This window comes from Neofelis nebulosa, chromosome 5 (assembly GCF_028018385.1).
Source record: "Neofelis nebulosa isolate mNeoNeb1 chromosome 5, mNeoNeb1.pri, whole genome shotgun sequence".
Classification (NCBI taxonomy): Eukaryota; Metazoa; Chordata; class Mammalia; order Carnivora; family Felidae; genus Neofelis; species Neofelis nebulosa.
In genome coordinates, this window is record NC_080786.1 from 34281226 (window position 1) to 34295720 (window position 14495).

General features: G+C 41.1%; 1 protein-coding gene across 5 annotated transcripts in view; it reads right to left on the reverse strand.

The window, feature by feature from the left end:
• CEP70 (centrosomal protein 70) overlaps positions 1 to 9101 on the reverse strand; it is a 71574-nt gene extending 62473 nt beyond the window's left edge. For 3 of the 5 annotated variants that reach the window (XM_058730019.1, XM_058730017.1, XM_058730018.1), the window contains exons 1-2: positions 7197 to 7333; positions 4982 to 5084 (exon numbers count right to left, since the gene is read on the reverse strand). The gene's annotated coding sequence lies outside the window, so the exon portion shown is untranslated. Of the gene's footprint in view, positions 1 to 4981; positions 5085 to 7196; positions 7340 to 8989 lie in introns of those variants that run through there. The other 2 variants (XM_058730020.1, XM_058730022.1) reach the window with 2 other exon arrangements.
• Between the last annotated feature and the right edge of the window lie 5394 nt (positions 9102 to 14495).

Genomic DNA, 14495 nt, shown 5'->3' on the forward strand with positions numbered 1-14495 from the left:
TCTCTCTCTGTCTCAAAAATAAATAAATGTTAAAAAAAATTAAAAATAAATAAAAATAAAATAAATTAAAAAAAAAAAATAGGGGCGTCTCAGTGCCTCAGTTGGTTAAGTGTCTGATTCTTGATTTCGGCCCAGGTCATGATCTCACGGTTCTTGAGTTCAAGCCCTGCATCAGGCTCTGAGCTGACAGCACGGAGCCTGCTTAGGATCCTCTATCTCCCTCTCTTTCTGCCCCTCCCCTACTCTGTCTCTCAAAAATAAATAAACAAACATTAAAAAAAAAAAAAATTCACCAAAATAAAGTGAGATTTATTCCTGGGATGCAAGGGTAGTTCAATATTCACAAATCAATGTGATATACCACATCAACAAGAGAAAGGATGAAAACCACATGGTCAATAGATGCAGAAAAAGCATTTGACAAAGTACAACATCCATTCATGATAACAACTCTCAACAAAGTAGGTTTAGAGGGAACATATTCCTCAACATAATAAAGGCCATATATGAAAAACCCATAGCTAACAGCATACTCAATGGGAAAAAACTGAGAGCTTCTCCTCTAAAGTCAGGAAGAATAAGGATGTCCACTCTCACCACTTTTATTCAACATAGTATGAGAAGTCCTACCCAAAGCAATCAGCCAACAAAAAGAAATAAAAAAGCATCCAAATTGGTAACAAAGAAGTAAAAATTTCACTATTTCCAGCTAATATGATATTATCAATAGAAAACCCTAGCGACTCCACCAAAAAATTACTAGAACTCATAGATGAATTCAGTGTTCGCAGGATACAAAAATCACTATAAAGAAATCCATTGCATTTCTATATGCTAATAATGAAGCAGCAGATAGAGAAATGAAGAAAACAACCCCATTTACAATTACATCAAAAATAATAAAAAACCTAGAAATAAACTTAACTAAGCAAATGAAAGACCTGACCCTGAAAACTCTTGTCAGATGAAAGACACTGAAGACAACACAAAGAAACGGAAAGATATTCCATGCTCATGGAGTGGGAGAACAAATATTGTTAAAATGTCTACACTACCCAAGGCAATCCACAGGTTTAATGCAATCCCTATGAAAATACCAACAGCACTTTTCACAGAACTAGAACAATCTTAAAATTTGTATGGAACTGCAAAAGACCCCGAATAGCCAAAGCAATCTTGAAAAAGAAAAACAAAACTGAAGGTGTCACAATTCCATACTTCAAGTTATATTACAAAGCTGTAGTCAACAAAACAGTATAGTACTAGCACAAAAACACATAGATCAATGGAATAGAGTAGAAAATCCAGCAATAAACCTGTAGTTATATGGTCAATCAATCTTTGACAAAGAAGGCAAGGCTATGCAATGTGAAAAAGGGAGTGTCTTCAATAAATGGTGTGGGAAAAATGGGACAGGTACATGCAAAAGAGTGAAACCTAGACCACTTTCTTACACCATCCACAAAAATACACTCAGAATGGATTAAAGGGTAAAGGACCTAAATGTGAGACCTGAAACCATAAAAATCCTAGACAAGCACAGGCATTAATTTCTCTGACATTGGCCATAGTCTTTCCAGATAGGTCTCCTGAGGCAAGGGAAACAAAAGCAAAAATAAACTATTTGGACTATATCAAAATAAAAAGCTTCTGTACAGCAAAGGAAACAACCGACCTACTTAATGGGAGAAGATATTTGCAGGTGATCTATCTGGTAAAGGGTTAGTGTCCAAAATATATAAAGCATTTATGAAACACTCATAAACAAATAATCCGAGTAAAAAATGGGCAGAAGACACCAACAGACATTTCTCCAAAGATGACATACTGACAGCCAACCGACACATAAAAACATGCTCAGTTTCACTCATCATCAGGTCAATGCAAATCAAAACCACAATGAGACATCACTTCATACCTCTCAGAATAGCTAAAATAAAAAACTCAAACAAGTGTTGGTGAGGATACGGAGATAAAGGAACGCTTGTGCACTTTGGTGGGAATGCAAACTGGTGCAGCCACCATGAAAGACAGTATGGTGATTCCTCAGAAAATTAAAAACAGCACTACCCCATGATTCAGTAATCACACTACTGAGTATTTATCCAAAGAATATGAAAACACTAGTTTTAAGGGATATATGCACCCCTATATCTATAGCAGCATTATTTACAATAGCGAAACTATGGAACCAGCCCAAGTAAGATGAATGGATAAAGAAAAGGTGGTATATATATTTAATGGAATATTGGTTGGCCATTAAAAGTGAATAAAATCTTGCCATTTGCAACAACATGGATGAACCTAGTAGGTATAATGCTAAGTGAAATAAGTCAGAGAAATAAAGATACCATATGAACTCACTCGTATATAGAACTTAAGAAACAAAATAAACAAGCAAAGGAAAAAAAAAAAGAGAGACAAACCAAAAAAAAACAGACTCTTATCTATAGAGAACAAACACATGGTTCCCAGAGGTGAGGTTGGTTGGGGGTGGGGGGTGGGGGGAGAGTAAAAGGTAAAGGGGATTAAAAGTACACTTAACTTGACGAGCACTGAGTAATATGTGTAACTGTTGAATCACTATATTGTAAACCTGGAACTAATGTAACACTGTACGTTAACTACACTGGAAATAAAATTTTTAAAACCCACAAGGTGAAACCACAATACACCTATTTAAATGGCTAAGACTAACTATACTAGTGTTTATGAGAATAGGAAGGAAATGGAACTCTGATACACTGCTGATAGGCATGTAAAATAGGACAATCAGTTTTTATTTTTAATGTTTATTTATTTTTCAGAGAGAGAGAGAGAGAGAGCGTGAGCAGGGTAAGGACACAGAGAGGAGACACAGAATCCAAAGCAGGCTCCAGGCTCTGAGCGGTCAGTCTTGACGTGGGGCTCGAACTCACAAACCTAAGATCATGACCCGAGTTGAAGCTGGACACTTAACCAACTGAGCCACCCAAGGTGCGCCTAGGACAATTACTTTGGATAACACTTTGGCAGTTTCTGAAAAGGTTAAATAGACACCTAAGACCCAGCCGTTCCATTCCTAGGCATTTACCCAATAGAAATGAAAGCATGTGACTACACAAGTCCTATATATAAAAGTCCTTGTAATACCCAGGAACTGGAAACAACTCAAATGCCAATCAATAGCTGAATGGATACAAAAACTGGTAAAAGCATACAATGGAATCTCTCAACAATAAAAACGAATAAACTATTGATACATGCAACAACACAGATGAACCTGAAAATACTTATGCTGAGGGAAAGAAGCCAGACAAATAAAGACTACATACTGTTTGAATCCATTTATATAAAATTCTAGGAAACAAAAACTAATCTACACTGACAGAATGTAGATCAATGGTGGCTAGGGGAATGAGAGGCTAGAAAAATGGATTACCAAGGGGAACAAGGGAATTTTAGGGGTGATAGATTCACAATCCTAATTGTGTGATGGTTTCACAGGTGTATATGTATGTCAAAACTTATCAAATACTACACTTTATTTTGTTTTCATAAAGGGAGATGACGAAGGGGAGACTACAGTTTTATTTCATTTTTGAAGTTTATTTATTTTGAGAGAGAGAGAGAGAGAGAGAGAGCACGCACATGCATGTGTTAGTGGTGGAGGGTCAGAGAAAGGAGGAGAGAGAGAATCCCAAGCAGGCTCCACACTGTCAGGGTGAAGCCAGACACGCGGCTTGATCTCACGAAACCATGAGATCATGACCTAAACCGAAATCAAGAGTCAGACCGCCAAATGACTGGGCCACCCAGGCGCCTCTCAAATAGTGCACTTTAAATATATGCAGATTATATATCACATATATCTCAACAAAGCTGTTTAAAAAAAAAAAAAAGCTTTCCTGAAATGAAAAGAATATATACATATGAAATTACACATGCAAAGAGTCTATCACATACTTGACAATACTGACCCAGAAGACACATCCTAATAAAATTACCGAATTTTAGGGGTGCTTGGGAAGCTCAGTCTGTTAATGATTTCAGTTCAGGTCATAATCTCATAGTTCATGTGACTGAGCCCCGTGTTGAGACTGAGCTCTGTCAGCTAAGAGCCTACTTGGGATTCTTTCTCTCTCTCTCTCTCTCTCTCTGCCCCTCCTATTCATGCACATGCGTGTTCTCTCGCTCTCTCAAAATAATAAATAATAACTTTAAAAAATAATTCATTAAGTTACACATTTGGCCTGTGTTCTTTTCTGTTTGACTTCATAATAAAAATTCATTTTATAATAAAAGAATTTTCCTAATAATAAAAACAAAAGCAACAAAACATGAACCAAAGAAAGCTGGTATACCTCGGTAGCCAGGCTACCTGGGTTCAAACCATGGACTCTGCCACACAGCCAAGAAAGCAGTAATACCTCTGTGCCTCAATCTCATTTTCTTTTTTTTTTTTTTTAATTTTTTTTAATGTTTATTTTTGAGAGAGGGGGAAGGGGAAGAGAGAGAGGGAGACACAGAATCTGAAGGAGGCTCCAGGCTCTGAGCTGTCAGCACAGAGCCCGAAGCTGGGCTCTAACTCACAAATCTTGAGATCATGACCTAAGCTGAAGTAGGATGCTTAACCGACTGAGCCAGCCAGGTGCCCCCCCCCCTCAATCTCATTTTCATACAATGAGTATAATCAAAGTACTTAGCTCATAGGGTTGTTACGGAGATCAGGAGAGTTAATATAGAAATAAAATAGAACAGCACCTGGTTCATAGCAAAACAGAGGTGGTGATTAGAGTTGGTGACCAGCTATGTGAGTTAGTGTAGTTATTTAACCTCTCTGGGCTTTAGTTTCCTTACCTGAGTTTCAAATATCTACCTGACCAGATTATCAGGAGATCAAAAGGAAATATATGCAATGTATCTATTACCGTATTCAATAAATAACAGGTCTTCTCCATGGCCTCCCAATATCCAGAGTTATCTGTCACAGCAGACATACCTCAGTCATAGCACGTCCTTCTTGCGCTTTTCACCTGGTCGTTCAAGTTGATCTCAATGAAATGATCACCCAGTGAGTCTCACGTCCGAAACTGGATCTTCATCTAGATTTCAAAAAGATAAAAAAACCAAAATCTTAAAATGTTTGACCTTCTAGTACGAACAGTCCTGTGTTATTCCCAAAGCAAGTATCCATGGTACCGGTAACTACTGAAGGGGGAACAACTGAAGCCACAGCTGATGGACTCCGATGCTGCCACCTTAGCTGAGAGTCCAAATCTATCACCACCTATCATTAATTCTGACCTCTGGCCGCAAGAGTAGAACATTCTCATTTGCAAGCGTACTAAAATGAAGCACTTTCAGATGGACAAAGAGCACTAACCACAAAAGGCAAAGTCAGGAAGAAAAACAATCCCCTCAGTTCCACTGTGACCAAGCCCTCCTTTTCAGAGGCCCACGATAATGTGCTGATATTTGCACCAGCCTTTTCCCCCATTAGAAGCTGTGACAGGACATAGACCTGGAACCTTGAGTCACAGGTAGAGACCAAATGCTTCCCAAGGCCAAAGCAGAAGCTATAGCTTTATTCAGTGTCATAACACACCTAAAGAAAGACTGTGGGATTAGGGAAGGCAGGATAGGAGTTGGTTTGTACACGGCATAAAAAGCCAAATGCAGAGAAGCAAAGCAGAGTTGTACCTTCTGGCACTGTCCAGGTTTCCAAGAGCCCTTTGCTAACTTACCCTTCATACGTCTGAAGCCCCACTAATAAGCACTGTCCATTGAAATACAATTGTTTTTAGGGGCGCCTGGGTGGCTCAGTCCGTTAAGCGTCCGACTTCGGCTCAGGTCATGATCTCCCAGTTGGTGAGTTCGAGCCCCGCGTCGGGCTCTGTGCTGACAGCTCAGAACCTGGAGCCTGCTTCTGATTCTGTGTCTCCCTATCTCTCTGCTCCTCCCCTGTTCATTCTCTCTCTCTCTCTCTCTCAAAAATACACATTAAAAAAATTTTTTGTTAAATGTACTTGTTTTTCACCCCTTTTGGGGGGAAAAGCTGTAAATAACAAACCATGGCCTGTAATGATTCTTTCTCAATTGAGTCACGTCAAAATCTGTAATTAGCTTTCTCAAAAGCAAATATCTCACATTACTGCAATAAATGCAACACGTAATGCTTTCGAAGTCTCTGGTCTCTATTAAATACAGTATTAGATAAATGCTTTCGAAGTCTCTGGTCTCTACTCCAAAAACATGCCAACATGCTGCTTAATTTTCTTAGGAAGGAGTGAATCTACCACAAATAAGGAAATGGGAGTGGGGATTGGATGTCATCTCCACCCAATCATTCGGCCCCAGAAGAAGGTACACAAAGGGCCAGAACACACCTCTCCCGCCTTTGAAGCAGCAGCTGTGGACAAAACCCTAGTCAGCCACCTCTTCCTCAAGGGGCGGGGGGGAGGGCGGGTAGGGGAGGGAGGCCGGAGTGCACTTGGCAATACAGAAAGTAAAAACAAACTCATGCAGAAGACTGGAACCAATATGGGTAATGCCTGCACACTGCTTAATATTATTATGGTCAGAGAGTAAGTGGTAGTAGAAACCCTTCCTGTGTGGTCCCTAGGTGACGGATCTCAGCCTTCTGACATTTCCACCTAATTTTCTTAACAGAATCAAATTAGACTCCGCAGGGAGGCAGCGGTCCTCCCAACCTGGAATGAGCATAACGAACCGTTCCACTCACCTACCCCTTCTTGTATTCTCCTTTTGCTCCCTTCTCAGACACCTGACACTGACAAGTGAAGCGGGTCGGCCCTGGCCCACTCGTGTAGATGGAGGAAATTACCTAGGACTTATCCGCAACCCGGATCCGCCAGGTATCAATACCCGCGCCAGTATCAATCTAAGCCTTACACTTAGTGCCTCACTTTACCTTCTCAACCACCACGTAAGGCAAGAATTATCAGCTGTAGGCTACGAATGAAGAAGCTGAAGCGCGGAGACGTTAAATGAGCAGCCAAAGACGGCAAGGGCCGGGGAGCCAGGGCTCGAACCACGTTTGTCCTTATACTGGTATACTTGTGACTGGTGTGCTTTCTGGGGGGACCTGACAAGGGTCGGTCTGGCCACTCGGCGGCACCAGCGGCGGCCGATCTCAGCGGTGCTTTCGGGAGGGGCTCCGACCGATGCCTCCGCGATACCCCTAAGCCACTCACCTTCCTCAGCCGCGGCCTCCCACCAGCAGCGCGCCCGGCCCGGCCCGGCTCCGCTCAGCCCTCTCCGGCCCCGCCTCCGCGACCGTTACCGCGCCTTGGGAGACCAGCCAATCGAACTGGAGCGCGGTGAGGGGCGGGCCTCGGCTACGCCTCCGAACGCCGCTAGCTGTTTCCTCCGGCAACCGGGGGAGGCTAGGCGGGCCCAGGGCTCTGTTGGCTTCGCAGCTGGAGGCGGGGCTTATATTCGCGTAGACCAGAGTGCGCCGCGCTTGCGGTCTGCGCCTGCGCACCTTCATTGCTCTGTCAACATTTTCTGGCCTCGCAGGTGCTGGTCGCAGCCACCTGGAAACTTATTTGTCCGGGAGACCGCAGAAATACATACTTAAGGCAGTTGGTGAAAGTGAGGCCGGGGCGAGGTGGCCAAGGCACGCTGCCCTCCATACACACAGTCAAGCCGTGACTGCGAGCTCTTGCTGCAGGACTAGTCAGCCTGTTCTCCAGGTTACAGACCTGGCTGAGCACAGCAGCACCTGGCATTTGGAGGACTCCCGTACGTGTTTGTTAATAACATTTTACCCTTGTATTCAGCATTTTCAAATCCCCACGAAGCGTCAGGCCCTACATCAGGCTCCAGAAATGCAGAGGTGGACGAATGGAGATGCTCAAAGTTTAGTTAGGGAGATGGATATATGCTCTGAAATTCAGATACAGTATGATAGGCATAATCCGAGGATTTTGTGTAGGGCGCAGAAGGGGAAGAGAAGCATTACCTAAATCGGTTACTGAAGTCTTCCTACCTGGCTGCATTTTAGAATCTCCCGGGGAGCTTTGAAAACTTGGTGCTCAAGCCCCAGACCGCTTAAATCAGAATCTCCAGGGTGGGATTCAGGTGTCATAGTTTGTCGGTAGTCTCTCCCCAGGTGATTCCAATGTGCAGCCAATCTCAACTGCAAACCTAGAGAAATGGTTCTGAATGGTAGGAGTTCCCCAGCAATACAAAGGAAAGACAGAGAAAACTTCCTGTGCAAATTAAATAAGATAACTCCAAAGCACATTATTATAATGCTCAGGTTACAAGTGCACAGTAAACCTTATTATTATTTTTTGTCATTAAACCTGGGCCCCTTCGGGACCGCTCATATCTGCTCTCGCTTAAAACCTAACTCCCAAAGCTTTTACAAATATAATGGAACTTACTGAGAGCTTTCTGACAAAACTGAGTAGTATGTTGCATCACTGGAGATGGGGAGGAGGAACGCCTTGACAAGTGTGCTAAAAAGTTGGGACTTTATCCAGGGGGTGATGGGAAACCATAGACAAGTTTTCAAAGAGGTAATAAAATGGAAATGTTTTTGTTTGGTTATCTTTAGGCCTAATTTTCATGCATCTTGAGACTGTAGATAAAAACTGAAAGGCCAGTCGGTTGAGCATCAGATTCTTAATTTCAGCTCAGGTCATGATCCCAGGATGGTAGGATCCAGCCCTGTGTCAGGCTCCATGCGGAGCCTGCTTAAGATTCTCTCCCCACTCTTCCCCTTTCCCCCACCCGCGTGAACTCTCAAATTAAAAAAAAAAAAACAAAAAAAAAAACTTTTTTAACCTGTAGGAACAGCTCCACCATGTACAAACATGATAACAGCTTTTTTCCCCCACAAAATGAAATCACCTCAATATTCTATTCCCAAAATAATAAGTTCAGAATCAACAAATAGGTCCCTTACTACCATTTTCAAAAACTCATAGCGGGTTAAGTGATCCAAAAATTCCTAGTAGAAAATACAACTTCCACACACCTGAAGGGAAGGCTTGGAGTCTCATCTGCCCAATATAGTCGTTGCACGTTACAGCCACATGGTGTCGCTGTTTGACGATCTGTAGTTACCAGGTCTGTGGTGTTGCAGGTCCCACGGGGGCCAACAAGGATCTCCAACAGAAGGTATTAATCATAATGTGTCTCACAAGGAAGTCTCAGGGTCATAGCTTTTAGGGTACAATACTTTCAGGGCCATATTCACCCCTCTTCTAGACAGCTGGGGCCATTATGAGTTTGAGCTCTGGGTCTGCTCCATGCAAACATGTTCTCACCCCTGCCACCCAACCCCTTTCCTTACCTGCCCATTCACACTAGCAATAGTTAATAAATAGATTTTCATCTGCAACCCTTGAAACAAAGTCCCACTGTTTGCCTTTTCCAAGACAATAGGGTGATTTTCCCATTCTTCTGAGTGTAGCTGCCTTAACTGTAGCCAGGAAACCAAATATCACAGGTCCATTGGGATCATTTTGGCCTCAGATAATAGAAAACCCAATTCAAACTGTTTACTTAAAAAATAAGGAAATTTATTATCTCACATAACAGAAGGTCCACAGGCAAAACAGACTTTAAGGCTGGTGAACTCAATGGTTCAACAAGTTACCAAGGACCCAATTGTTACCAGGCTCTCTGCCCTGCTGTAAACATGGTAGGTTTCAAATTCCTACTAAAGTGATTTTCCAGATGTCTACCAGGAGCAATCAGGACCCTATACTTTTTTTTTCCATCTATAATCTTTCCATCCAGTTTTTTTGAGTCAATTAGGTCTCACAGGCCCATACGCTGCTTCCCAATTAATATCTGTCTAGCAAATGTGAAGACGGAGTAAGCCTAGTTTCTGGAAGGGGAAAAGGGTTACCATAATTGGAATTGACATGGGTGGGTGGTCATTGAGTCACATAAATTGCAAGGTGGAGGTATGGCTATTTGAGTAAAACTGGCATCCTGTAAGGGTCAAGAGGACAATGGATGCTAGATGCATAATCACCAGTATCTTTTACAATCTTCAAAGCACAAGAAAGCTGATTACTCTCTATTTCCTAACAAGAGAGCCTCCTCTTCATTCCTCCTGGATTTTGTGTGTATCAAGTGGAAGGGAGGAAGCTCTACAGCACTGTCCTCCAAAGGAATTTCTTTATTACAACCATCAAGGCCTTTTCAGCACCTCTCTTTGCTAGAGAAGTAAAAGGCTCTGCACACAAGTTGTCTTAGCATTCTGCTGCATTGGTCTCAAGTTTTCTATGAGTCTTCATTGACCCACCAGAATGTTAATGGTTCTAAACACTCATTTAACATTTATTTACAAAAATGTATTTGGCACCCATTATGTGTCAGGGACTAATCTAGATGCTGAGTTTACAGTGGTGAGTGAACCAGATGTGATTCCTGCCCTCATGGTGTTCATGATCTAGTTGGGAAGAGAAATATGAAGGAAAAAAAACCGTCAAATAAGCATTAATTATGATAAATCTATGAAGGAAGAGAACAGAGGTGTGTGGAGGAGCCTCTCTCAGGAAGTGACATTTAAGCTGAGATCCAAAGGCTATCTTCATTTCAGCTTACTGCTTTCCTCTGTGCTTTGTCTTCCCAGTATAAATTACAGCCTTCGTTAACAATTAAAACAGATCTTTTCATTTTGAAACTTCTAAACTGATTCTCAAATTTTCTCCTAAGCATAAAACTATCAAAGTTATTCCCATAACAAAGAGTATACCACATACGAATGGCATTTGGTGATGAATTCTTGAAGAGTCCTCAATTTACAAGTCTTGTAGACTTAGAATCCTTAATTACACTAATACATTTGTTTCTGCCTCTCCTATGAGAATTTGTTTTTTTTTTTTTTTTTTTTTTTTTTTACTGGTTTTTTTTTTTTTTTTTTTTTTTTTATTTTTTTTAATATATGAAATTTACTGTCAAATTGGTTTCCATACAACACCCAGTGCTCATCCCAAAAGGTGCCCTCCTCAATACCCATCACCCACCCTGCCCTCCCTCCCACCCCCCATCAACCCTCAGTTTGTTCTCAGTTTTTAACAGTCTCTTATGCTTTGGCTCTCTCCCACTCTAACCTCTTTTTTTTTTTTTTCCCTTCCCCTCCCCCATGGGTTTCTGTTACGTTTCTCAGGATCCACATAAGAGTGAAACCATATGGTATCTGTCTTTCTCTGTATGGCTTATTTCACTTAGCATCACACTCTCCAGTTCCATCCACGTTGCTACAAAAGGCCATATTTCATTTTTTCTCATTGCCACGTAATATTCCATTGTGTATATAAACCACAATTTCTTTATCCATTCATCAGTTGATGGACATTTAGGCTCTTTCCATAATTTGGCTATTGTTGAGAGTGCTGCTATAAACATTGGGGTACAAGTGCCCCTATGCATCAGTACTCCTGTATCCCTTGGATAAATTCCTAGCAGTGCTATTGCTGGGTCATAGGGTAGGTCTATTTTTAATTTTCTGAGGAACCTCCACACTGCTTTCCAGAGCGGCTGCACCAATTTGCATTCCCACCAACAGTGCAAGAGGGTTCCCATTTCTCCACATCCTCTCCAGCATCTATAGTCTCCTGATTTCTTCATTTTGGCCACTCTGACTGGCGTGAGGTGGTATCTGAGTGTGGTTTTGATTTGTATTTCCCTGATGAGGAGCGACGTTGAACATCTTTTCATGTGCCTGTTGGCCATCCGGATGTCTTCTTTAGAGAAGTGTCTATTCATGTTTTCTGCCCATTTCTTCACTGGGTTATTTGTTTTTCGGGTGTGGAGTTTGATGAGCTCTTTATAGATTTTGGATACTAGCCCTTTGTCCGATGTGTCATTTGCAAATATCTTTTCCCATTCCGTTGGTTGCCTTTTAGTTTTGTTGGTTGTTTCCTTTGCTGTGCAGAAGCTTTTTATCTTCATAAGGTCCCAGTAATTCACTTTTGCTTTTAATTCCCTTGCCTTTGGGGATGTGCCGAGTAAGAGATTGCTACGGCTGAGGTCAGAGAGGTCTTTTCCTGCTTTCTCCTCTAAGGTTTTGATGGTTTCCTGTCTCACATTCAGGTCCTTTATCCATTTTGAGTTTATTTTTGTGAATGGTGTGAGAAAGTGGTCTAGTTTCAACCTTCTGCATGTTGCTGTCCAGTTCTCCCAGCACCATTTGTTAAAGAGACTGTCTTTTTTCCATTGGATGTTCTTTCCTGCTTTGTCAAAAATGAGTTGGCCATACGTTTGTGGGTCTAGTTCTGGGGTTTCTATTCGATTCCATTGGTCTATGTGTCTGTTTTTATGCCAATACCATGCTGTCTTGATGATGACAGCTTTGTAGTAGAGGCTAAAGTCTGGGATTGTGATGCCTCCTGCTTTGGTCTTCTTCTTCAAAATTACTTTGGCTATTCGGGGCCTTTTGTGGTTCCATATGAATTTTAGGATGGCTTGTTCTAGTTTCAAGAAGAATGCTGGTGCAATTTTGATTGGGATTGCATTGAATGTGTAGATAGCTTTGGGTAGTATTGACATTTTGACAATATTTATTCTTCCAATCCATGAGCAGGGAATGTCTTTCCATTTCTTTATATCTTCTTCAATTACCTGCATAAGCTTTCTATAGTTTTCAGCATACAGATCTTTTACATCTTTGGTTAGATTTATTCCTAGGTATTTTATGCTTCTTGGTGCAATTGTGAATGGGATTAGTTTCTTTATTTGTCTTTCTGTGGCTTCATTGTTAGTGTATAAGAATGCAACTGATTTCTGTACATTGATTTTGTATCCTGCAACTTTGCTGAATTCATGTATCAGTTCTAGCAGACTTTTGGTGGAGTCTATCGGATTTTCCATGTATAATATCATGTCATCTGCAAAAAGCGAAAGCTTGACTTCATCTTTGCCAATTTGGATGCCTTTGATTTCCTTTTGTTGTCTGATTGCTGATGCTAGAACTTCCAGCACTATATTAAACAACAGCGGTGAGAGTGGGCATCCCTGTCGTGTTCCTGATCTCAGGGAAAAAGCTCTCAGTTTTTCCCCATTGAGGATGATGTTAGCTGTGGGCTTTTCATAAATGGCTTTTATGATCTTTAAGTATGTTCCTTCTATCCCGACTTTCTCAAGGGTTTTTATTAAGAAAGGGTGCTGGATTTTGTCAAAGGCCTTTTCTGCATCGATTGACAGGATCATATGGTTCTTCTCTTTTTTTTTGTTAATGTGATGTATCACGTTGATCGATTTGCGAATGTTGAACCAGCCCTGCATCCCAGGAATGAATCCCACTTGATCATGGTGAATAATCCTTTTTATATGCTGTTGAATTCGATTTGCTAGTATCTTATTGAGAATTTTTGCATCCATATTCATCAGGGATATTGGCCTGTAGTTCTCTTTTTTTACTGGGTCTCTGTCTGGTTTAGGAATCAAAGTAATACTGGCTTCATAGAATGAGTCTGGAAGTTTTCCTTCCCTTTCTATTTCTTGGAATAGCTTGAGAAGGATAGGTATTATCTCTGCTTTAAATGTCTGGTAGAACTCCCCTGGGAAGCCATCTGGTCCTGGACTCTTATTTGTTGGGAGATTTTTGATAACCGATTCAATTTCTTCGCTGGTTATGGGTCTGTTCAAGCTTTCTATTTCCTCCTGATTGAGTTTTGGAAGAGTGTGGGTGTTTAGGAATTTGTCCATTTCTTCAAGGTTGTCCAATTTGTTGGCATATAATTTTTCATAGTATTCCCTGATAATTGTTTGTATCTCTGAGGGATTGGTTGTAATATTTCCATTTTCATTCATGATTTTATCTATTTGGGTCATCTCCCTTTTCTTTTTGAGAAGCCTGGCTAGAGGTTTGTCAATTTTGTTTATTTTTTCAAAAAACCAACTCTTGGTTTCGTTGATCTGCTCTACAGTTTTTTTAGATTCTATATTATTTATTTCTGCTCTGATCTTTATGATTTCTCTTCTTCTGCTGGGTTTAGGCTGCCTTTGCTGTTCTGCTTCTATTTCCTTTAGGTGTGCTGTTAGATTTTGTATTTGGGATTTTTCTTGTTTCTTGAGATAGGCCTGGATTGCAATGTATTTTCCTCTCAGGACTGCCTTCGCTGCATCCCAAAGCGTTTGGATTGTTGTATTTTCATTTTCGTTTGTTTCCATATATTTTTTAATTTCTTCTCTAATTGCCTGGTTGACCCACTCATTCGTTAGTAGGGTGTTCTTTAACCTCCATGCTTTTGGAGGTTTTCCAGACTTTTTCCTGTGGTTGATTTCAAGCTTCATAGCATTGTGGTCTGAAAGTATGCATGGTATAATTTCAATTCTTGTAAACTTATGAAGGGCTGTTTTGTGACCCAGTATATGATCTATCTTGGAGAATGTTCCATGTGCACTCGAGAAGAAAGTATATTCTGTTGCTTTGGGATGCAGAGTTCTAAATATATCTGTCAAGTCCATCTGATCCAATGTATCATTCAGGGCCCTTGTTTCTTTATTGACTGTGTGTCTAGATG